The 9,997-nt window shown below is 39.7% G+C and overlaps 1 long non-coding RNA gene across 1 annotated transcript; it reads left to right on the top strand.

Moving 5' to 3' along the window:
* The first annotated feature begins 4,770 nt into the window (after window positions 1-4,770).
* LOC122987947 lies at window positions 4,771-9,359 on the top strand. Its single transcript, XR_006404670.1, has 2 exons — window positions 4,771-4,864; window positions 8,593-9,359. It is a non-coding gene; the product is annotated as an uncharacterized LOC122987947 (long non-coding RNA).
* The last annotated feature ends 638 nt before the right edge of the window (window positions 9,360-9,997 follow it).

Raw genomic sequence — 9,997 nt, 5'->3', positions numbered from 1 at the left:
CACACCGTAACTCACCGCCTCCAGACATTTCAATGAGGGGAGGGTGGCAGCGTTAGGGGTATGAAGCAGTTGCTGCCCACATAAAAACGCACAGATTTTGCTCTGCTGCCCAAAATTCACCATGCTGAACTTCCGGTTGGCCAATCAAATAGAAGGGGGCGGACATCTCGGAGGAGCTGATAATGCTGGTGTCTGAATACCTGGAGTTTTACAGCACAGCGCTAGCTATTTATAAGGACAACCAGAAGGAAAACTGGGCCTGGGAAAACATTTCCACCAGACTTCAGATGACTGGTAAATTGTCCATTTATGTAGAAATCTTCAGTAATTTCCATAATTTCCATTATCCTGCTGCAGTTTACAGCTACCTTGTGTACACTACAGGACTTTCAAAATCCTCTCATATTTAACAACTTCTTTTCTGCACATATAAGATTAGCAAGGACATGTAGTTTACACATGGCATAAATAAGCTGATGGAAAAAAATACTTGGTTGCTACTATTGTTGTAATGTGGGTTAATGTTACTTAACTAAAAACTAAAACACTATATAGACATACTGCAGATGTCAGATGTCAGATGAACAGAATTATTTAGAGAACTACTTCTATTCTAATCTGTTTTTTTTAAGTTCAACTAATAATACTAATATTAAGTAATATAAAAGTGTTAACCAGAATGTACATTTTGAAAAGATATTTGTTTAATGCACAAAATGTTTTATTCACAAATTGTTCAATTCAAAAAGGGTGCATTGTATTGCCAGGGAACCTCTCCAGCTGCAGAGCTGAAATATTTGGTGAAGGTCTCTGTGCTGCTGTGGACGACCAAGAGTCTTCTGAGGAAAGAGTATCGGATGCAATTCAGGCCGGGCCAGCGCCCAAGGATGAGCACGATCATTTTGTAATAAGCATACTTCCAATTCTAAGAACACTTCATTCTCAAAAGTCAGCCCAAGCCAGGATGAAAATACTTGAAGTCCTTTATGATTCAGAACATGGTGTAAAGTTGAAGCACGGTTTATCGAATGTTGGGCAATGTGCAACAGCCTGTTCCTTCCTGCACAGATTTTATGTTGAATGTTTTTTACCCTATGCTGTTTTCTCTCTTTTAACCTTCCATTTTTGAATTTGATTAAAATGCAGAGTGAGGGTCTCTGGCACAACTTCACCTACTTCCAAGGTGAACAGAGAGGGGAAAGAAGTCTAGAAAGATGAGAGTAAGTTGGGTATGAAAAAAGGTAATAATAAAAAAAAAAGTTAAAATAATATAAAAGACAACCAATCATATACATCCGGACACATATCAGCCAATTGGACATTTACAAAGATGGGTTGGATATATGGTCATGTGACTTCAGGCCAATCGTTGTCCAAGAAGGGACATGTGTGACACCATATTTGGTCCATTAACTAGAAAGGTATGGGGTGTGGTACTTGGGTTTTTTGTTAATCCAAAAATGTGCCTGTTAGATATGGCATACATTTAGAAACAGTGTTCTTGAATTTGATTAAATAAAAGATCAGACTGTTTCCTATATTGTCTCAATTATTAGAAGTAGAATATAATCTATATACCTGCAGGATATATCAAACATTTCAAGCAGATAGCAAAGATAGCTCCTCGGGTGAAATTGCCTTGCGGTAGTTGTTGTCTGTCTTTGTAATGGAAGGGGTAAGCCTTTGCAGGAGGCTGTCGAGCTGTGATGGAGACAGCCCGGAGTAGGTCTTGAACCTGTCTGACCTTTCAATTGTTGTAACAGCTGGAAATCGCCTTGTTTGTCTCTATTGTTTAGAAGTTTATGTACCCATACTCTCCTCCCTCTCCTTTTTTCTCTCGTGGTTGTAGATCAGAGTTAGACACAACAGTTGTTTCTTATCCTCTTCCATAGCTGAACTGAGTAGCACACATTTTCCCTCCAAAATGTTATTTTTCTTTCCCTCCAAAAGGTTATATTGCTACACACCCAGTGATAGTGGTAGTAACTGTTCACACTAGTAGCAGTGGTAAGAACATTATGATACAGAAATATCACATAATGGCTGGTTTGGTAGTCTGAAACTCTGCAGAATGGTGTTTTTACCTGCTTATATCCTGGTCAGATCAGTTTTCTGCTGCAGTTGACACACTGAGCCAAACAGCAAACAACTGTAAGATGACTTCACAACAAAGTTTTGAAACGTCTTTGACAGATCCAGACGTTTGTTATCTGAGATTCCTTTTTCTTTCTTTCTTTCATTTGAAGGTCATTTTTGGCTCAGATATCTCAAGCTGGCAGTCATCCTCTGAGTTCTGCTGCTTCTGGGTTTTCAGTCACAGTATTCCAGGTTTTTTTTTTCTTTATTAAAATATCATGTTTTTTATTATTCCTGCATCTTCATTATCAGCAGAACGTTGTCTCATATCTGTTTGGTTCCTGTCAATATGATACATACTTTATCCCGTTTAGTGTATATTTTAATTACCATAATGGCCTGGATTTAAGACGACAGACAAAATAAATTCTAGTTACCTGGTGTTCAACTTGGAAGCCACATGTAAACTTCACTCAAACAATAATTTATTTATAAATGATCAAGCTATAAAAACATTATTTTGGATGAGAGACGGAGCTGTTCAATGACAATATTTAGATCGATGTCACCTCAACCCTTATATTATAGAACAGATAGTTCCAGTCCTTGATTACGATTGGCTGAGCTGCGTTCAAAGCTGTAAAATACTGCATTACAACGGTATTACTGCGCCAATTAGTCACCTAAACAAATAGTTTCAAAATGTCAGATTGTGGTGTGAATTTTGAATTTCCTGGCTGGTCTATGTGTGGATGAGTGGTGGGTGGAAAGAGATGTAGAGGATAGAGGAGAAAAAAGAAAGGAGACACACTGAAATTCATGAGAGAGAAACTGAAGAGCTAGAAAAAGTCAGGAAACAAAATCGGGACCTTTAAAAGAGACGATGTGGTCCATTGGCTGTTGACTGGCTCTTGATTTTAAAACAATCACCAAAATGGAGATAAACCAGGCTCTCCGTCAGTTTTATGCCACTGTGAAAGTTGGGAACCTTTTTTGGTTTCAGCAGTCGGCCAACGTGCGGCGTTTAACCACTACATGCTTTCTACATTTGTCTGTGTGTTGCTTGGCAACCATTCTGCTTAATGTCGCTGAGGAAGTACACTACTTGGTGGAAGAATGATTTTGTTGTCAATAAATGATTGCGTTTTTTTGTTGCTGTGTGTTTATTTGATAAAACCTTCCCAGCTAGATGTAACCTTTTTATAGAAGCAATAATCCACCGAGGTTTAACGTGATATCTGATCAGTGTAAACTACAACCTCACATGGCTTATTGCTTTACCCAGTTGTTTGATTTGAAAGAAAACAACCCCATAATCACCCAAAAAGCAACAGAGGGTTTTATTTAATAAATAATTTTCTGTTATGAACACGAGATAACAGTGACAGTCAGACAGCGATGATACACCAAATCTGGAACTGTCTCACTATTTGACAGCTGACAGAGCTTTGTTCCAGCAAGCTCATTGGGTACACACTGATTTTTTTTTTTTTTTTTTTGCTAGTGTGCACCAGTTTGGTATTTAGTTACTGTGATGACTCACTGTGTGAACTGAGCCTGAGCCATAGCATGCAGAGATATGATGAAACAGTGTTATTTCAGTGTTATTTGACCTGCTCAGACCAGATCAGAACAAGCTATTTTCATCTCCTTACTCGGCGATGCAGCCTTCATGTTCAGAAGAGTACAGACTCTTTTTATGGATGATGACAATCAGACGGGGATAAGCTCTCCAGCAGGAAAAATAGATTGTTTTTCATTCTAACTGTGGCTGTGGTTTCAATAATAAACATCTAACATAGAACGGTCTGTATGAGGTTCCTTCCAGCCTTCGGGAGCCGAACTGGATGTGCAGTTCACTGTTACCTCTTTTTTGGTTCTTTATCCTAAACCACTGAATGTTTTTTCTACCCTGAACGGATGTTTGGCTTCAAAATGAGTGGATGAGTCTGGTCTATAGGGTTAGGCTAACCTTAAGGTCCCTTTATACTGTATGATTTTGGGCTTTCTGAGAAGAATGTGGAGAAATCTGTTCGCCAATCCAAAACGGTGTCCTAGAGCTCACCATGAGACTCGTTCACTATGATGTCTCTGAGCTTTGTGACCAAAGACATCCTGAGGCAAAACTCCAAATTCTCACAGTGTGTGTGACAGCTACGACCCACGACTGCAAACCAAACAATAAGAAAACAACATGAAATGACACAGAATACACTGGCCACCGTGACAGTTTGTAAGTGCAGTTTAAAGCGCACTTGTTTGCTGCAGGTGGATGACCGTTTGCTGCAGGAAGATTTCTATCATCTTCTATCATTCTACCTTTGATTCCCCGACAGACACTCAGCACAAATTCACTGTATTTTAAGATTCAAATCCCTCTGATTGTATTTCAGACTGTAACTGGCCTCTGCAGAGCCTGTGCTCAAATATTTGTCCCATTTCTAATTGACTCCGCAGTCTGACCTTTGTCTTTTAAAATATTGTGGCGCATGGTTTTTCATTAGCAGGACATGACAGGGTCCCAACTTGGCAGCAAATCTCATTCTCTCTGACACAGTTGTTCTAAAGCGGGGCAACGGCGGGCTAATTGGAGCTGTGCTATTTTCAGCTAGCGCTAGTTCTGGCCTTTCATCATGAGCAGGATCTAATGTCAGCTGATGAAAGAGTCTGTCAGTGTCTTCATGCAGAGGGGGGATAAAGCTCACACGGAGCCACATGAGTGGGCAGACCCTGTTTTTTGGAAGAGCTGCTGGATCCTGTGAGGGTTCGGCGAGGTCGGGACATGCTGGTATGCTGCTCTGCTGCCCGATGCTAATGAAACATATCATCAAACAGATGATCACAGTACTATTTAACCAACAGACACACTAATTACATAACTTGTTAAATAACTTTACAACAGTCTGTCCATCTCTATCAAATGTACCTTCCAACAACTCAAACTGTTAGCTGCTAAGTGACTAAGCTAACTACTTAACTTTTGTATTTGACTTTTGCAGTAACTTTAGTTTAGTGCTAATTAGCAAAACCACCACACTAAACCAACATGGTGAACATGGTGAACATTATACCTGCCAAACAGGAACATACTAGAATCATCACTGTGTTAGCATGTTAGCATGCTGGTGTAAGCATTTAGCTCAAGCACGGCCTCACAGAGCTGCTAGTTTGACTGTTTCTGATTATATCGATGCCCGAAGAGCAAAACTTCCTGTCTGAAAAATGCACTTTTTTGAGAAAACTAAAAAAAAAAAACTTGTTTTCTTGCAGAATGCTATTTGTTAAGGATACCCAATAATAATACCCATAATACACTGGTTTTGGACTATATTACTATATTATCTGTTAATAATAACGTAATAACCATACAAACATACCGTAAATAATACCACATGACATAGTAATATAGTCCAAAAACAGTGTATTATGTATTGAGAATCCTTAACAAATGCATTCTGCAAGAAAACAAGTTTTTCTTAAACAAGTTTTCTCAAAAAAGTGAATTCTTCAGATGGGAGGTTTTGCTCTTCAGCTATCAATATGTTCATCTTGCAGTTATCACAATATTTGCACTGCAGTGCACATTGTGCATAAAGAAACTTTCTCTTTTTCATAGTAATGTCTTCCCTGAGAGCTTCAAGGAACTAAATCCCCTGCAGGGCAGAAAGCATTTAGCATCTGCCAAATTTGTGTAAACAGGCACCATGTTTGGGTTGGCTATCCAGTTTCTGTCAAGACATCCATGGAAAGGACACATGATATGTGTGGCAGCAGTTGTGTAAATGCAATCACACAGTTAAAAGCAAGTATATTAGAGCTCTAACAGACCTCACCCTACCAAGCAAGCAGGTCCTGCACCAGCCTGTCCACCTAATACTGCACACTAAAAATACTATACACAATACACAGTATCGTGTTGTAAAAATAAAACACAATACTGTTATTTTGTATTTTACTGTTGGGTTATTTGTTATAATCAGCTCTACTCTTTTTAAACTCACATGTCACGGTTTGTTATTGATTGTTAGTAATGTTAAGAAACAATACATTTGTACCAGTTTCTAGCCAAAGCTTGTTGTTCATAACACTGGGTCAAGATAACAGATTGCTATTAAGTAAAGCTAACCCAGTGATACTGACTGATATTAACAAGAATAATCTGCTTTTTTTTACATCCGGGGTTTTATTTATTCCAGTCTTCGTGCTGAGCTGAAGATAAACCTGCTCTGAAAGTATTTCTGTGCAGGACAAACAAAGAGGAAACTGATATCTCTCTTCTCATCTAACTCTGAGAATGATGTCATATTTTCTGAAATGTTATCGAGATTGCTTCCTGCAGAGTCACTCAGAAGTCAAGGCTCCCCTGGCCGTCCAATCACCGTTTATTCTGACAGCTGATGTCAGATCGGACTCTGAGTGACAGATGCCTCAGACACGGTGACTCACCGCGGTCTCTTTGGACTGTGTGCAGGCTGCCTATGGATGTGCAGGGCTGATGTGTTTATATAATGTTCTCTATGGACGTAGTAATAAGTGGAAAAGGCTTACAAAGCAAGGGGAGCGAGGAAATTAGATGAATGAGGAGTCCTTCATCTCTCGACTCCTCCACCTCTCTCCGTCTCTCTGTCACCGCCGTCACACTCTCACACAAAGTAATTAAATTACCGGCTGCTGTTGGGCCTGTGGAGGACTCACACTGACCTCTTGACCACAGCCAAGGTTAATAAAGTTAATCATCAGGTGGGATTTTTCACATATTTACACCCCAGTGTTCCAGTCTTTCCTTCCCTTTGTTTGTAGAAGAATATAGAGCTGCTCGTCAGACAGCAGGACATTTTATCTTTACTTGTATAAACCATGATACACAAAGTTTTGTGTCTTTATTTTTCTGAGCTTTTCTTAATTTCTCCATATTGTTCTCTGGAGATTAAACTAGAATAAAACAGGAGCCATAATTCTGAAAAAGCAGTTTCATGCTACATTTCTGTATGAAAATATAGTGCAAGTAATTATTTCTGAAAAAATTAAATGTTTTCTTCTCAGTTGACACTTTAGACCCAGTTTACAGCTGGCGATAACGTGTGATGTGTAGAGATGGAAAGTGAGGACTGGTATTAAACTCTCAGGACTATATTACTGGATGAATCAAGCAGAACTGGATACCAGACGCAAAGATGGCGCCCAGTTCATTCCTATGAAAGTAGCCAGAAAAATCAGCTTCCCGCTATAAAGAAATTATCAGGATGTTGCTTCCTGGTCGTTGAGCCCATTGAGCATGCTCAGTAGAGACCTCTGCTGGTCAAATAAAATGAATCATTTCGCTCAGAAACATTTATTCACTGTTTTACAGCCGCCACTTCTCCAATGATTGTGCTTTTTGGGCCAATGTGCATCACGTCACGGACCCGGAAGTTGGCCACTATGTCAAATTGACTTCACAGCTCGGTGCACTTCCTGGGGGCTCGGTATTGCAGATAAACTCCAGCAGCATCCAGTACTGCTATCAGTACATGAACAATATTTATTTGTTTCAGCTCTAAGGAGCAGGCTGTACAAACACCCACATTAACTTTAGAAAGATATAGTGCTAGCTAAACTTTAAACACTAACATTAACTTGAGTGCAGCTGGCTGTGTGGTTCATCTTCCTGCTGTGAACAACATTACTTTGCCCCTAGATGTTTGACATACTGTTCATTTTCAAACACAGCTGTACATCTGATGTGTCACCCGTTTTGCAATTTGCAGTTAGGATAAAATAAATGCATAAAGGGCACATTAAGCTTTGGTGCACCTAGTTATAAATTAAGTTAGTGTATCGATAAGAGTTCTGCAGGTATCAATACTGGTATCCATAAACACACCATTTTGACACTTAGATTTTATTTAAAAATGTCTGTTTTTCAGATACACTGACATCCACATCACCTATATTATATATTATGAACAGCAAATCTAAATGCAGCTCTACATTTGCAATTTGCATATAATTATCCATGACTGGCAAAGCAAACTGCAGGAGGTAAATGAGATTTTAAGGAGTGACGGTAAGAGAGGGGCGAACCACCTTTCACCTTCCTCATTCCACTAAATACATTAAACCTTTTGTCCATTTTACACAAAATAAATAATCTCTCCTTCTTTCTAGGAATATCAGTCTTTTTCCATCTCATGAATCTCATGAAATTCATGATAATTTTGTGTTATTTGCTGTTTTGAAGCTAATCTGAGACTTCTAGGCTACATACATGAAATCGATGTGACTTGTGTTTATGCTTTGGTGACATTATTTATGATTAAAACATCATGTAAATAAAGCTTTATCGCATTGAACTGAATAGAGAGAAAGATGCTTTCAGGCATTTGGCATTTCAGCTGCTGCTCGACTGTTTGAACCCGAACAGGATGCCCTCCTCTTCCTCCTCTGTCATGTCTCAACTAGCTGTTTTTTTTTTTTTACCATTTTCCCTTTGCAACCAACTCATCCCTATCTCTCTCTCTCTCTTTCTCTCTGTAGTGAAGGAGTGACGCATTTCCCCCTCTGGGAGCCGCGGCCCTTTAGAGAGAGAGAGAGAGAGACACTTACCCTACAGCTGAGCAAATAGGACATGCCATCATAATGCTACGACTGTGTGTGTGTGTGTGTGTGTGTGTGTGTGCCTCTGTTAAAGCTCCATATGACCTTACGTAGCCCTGCTTTTATATCTCATCCCTGTGTGACTGCGGCGGCAGGCCGGGCTCCTTCTTCTCTCCTCCGAGGCCCTTTTCCCAGCGTCGCAGCCAGACTAAATGGCGTTTCAAGAGGAGGATAAACCACATTTCACTCATTAGAGCAGCGGATAAGATAAATCGCCGAGCCTCCAGTGTGTGTGTGTGTGTGTGTGTGTGAGCTCTCCCTCCCCTTAAGATGGACGCCTGTGTGAGAAGCCGCATCACCGTGGCCCAATTTGACACAAATCCACAGAGCTTTGCATCAAAGCCGAAGCCATTTCCAAACAGCCTTCCCCCTTCAAAGTCTCCCTAAATGGGGAAGGCAGCTCCGGGGGGGGTTTTCAGAGTTGGGGTTGGATCGACTCCGGCCCTCCACCAACACCACCTTCCTCTCTCTCTGGATGATGATGATGAACGTCAGAGGCGAATCATCATCTCCTGACCTTCTCTTGCCCTTCAACGTGTAATCACCAGTTACTGCTTATTATTTCCAGAGAAAGAACCAGAATTTCTTCTTCTCTGGTTTCCTAGCAGGTGTTTTAATAAAGAGCAGGTGATGCATATGGAGAAATATGCACAGTAAGTACTACAGCTTGTTTTTTTTTTTGTCTCTCCTAACAGTCACCGTAGTTCAGCACAGAGAGCCGAACGGAGGGAAACTTAACTCGATGGAGATTAATGATGCAGCTCCTCTGTTCTCGCTATATTGAGTTTGCAGTAGTTGGTCGTTGCTTATTTTTAACTGCTCAGTTTTCTCATTATAGAGGAAAAAAAAAAAAACAGGTGTTAATCAAATGGTGGGTGTTTGTAATTAAATGAAAACCACTGCTAATAAGCTGTGACTATGACTCGGGGTATTTTTAGCCTGTTTATGAAAGGACATTCACACACTGAGGTATTTGTGTTCATACTTCTAATTCACAGTATATATATTTATCACACTAAGGACTAAGATGTCATGTATAAAATATGACTACTTTATGAAATATGATGCAAAAAAAGTAGCTCCACTTCAACCAGCACACATTAAAATGATTCCTCCACAAGTGTATAATATAACACTTACAGGGAGCATTGTTGCTGAATTATGAGCAGCCTACTTTTACTTTTGATACTTTATTCTGCTGACATGTTCAATGCATGACTTTTTCTTGTAATGGAGTATATATATATATATATATATACTGTGGCTGCAGCATAACGTTATCTAA

The sequence above is a fragment of the Thunnus albacares genome, chromosome 1 (assembly GCF_914725855.1).
Source record: "Thunnus albacares chromosome 1, fThuAlb1.1, whole genome shotgun sequence".
Lineage (NCBI taxonomy): Eukaryota > Metazoa > Chordata > Actinopteri > Scombriformes > Scombridae > Thunnus > Thunnus albacares.
The sequence above is the reverse complement of the archived record's forward strand: the minus strand, read 5'-3'. Positions and strand labels throughout refer to the sequence as shown.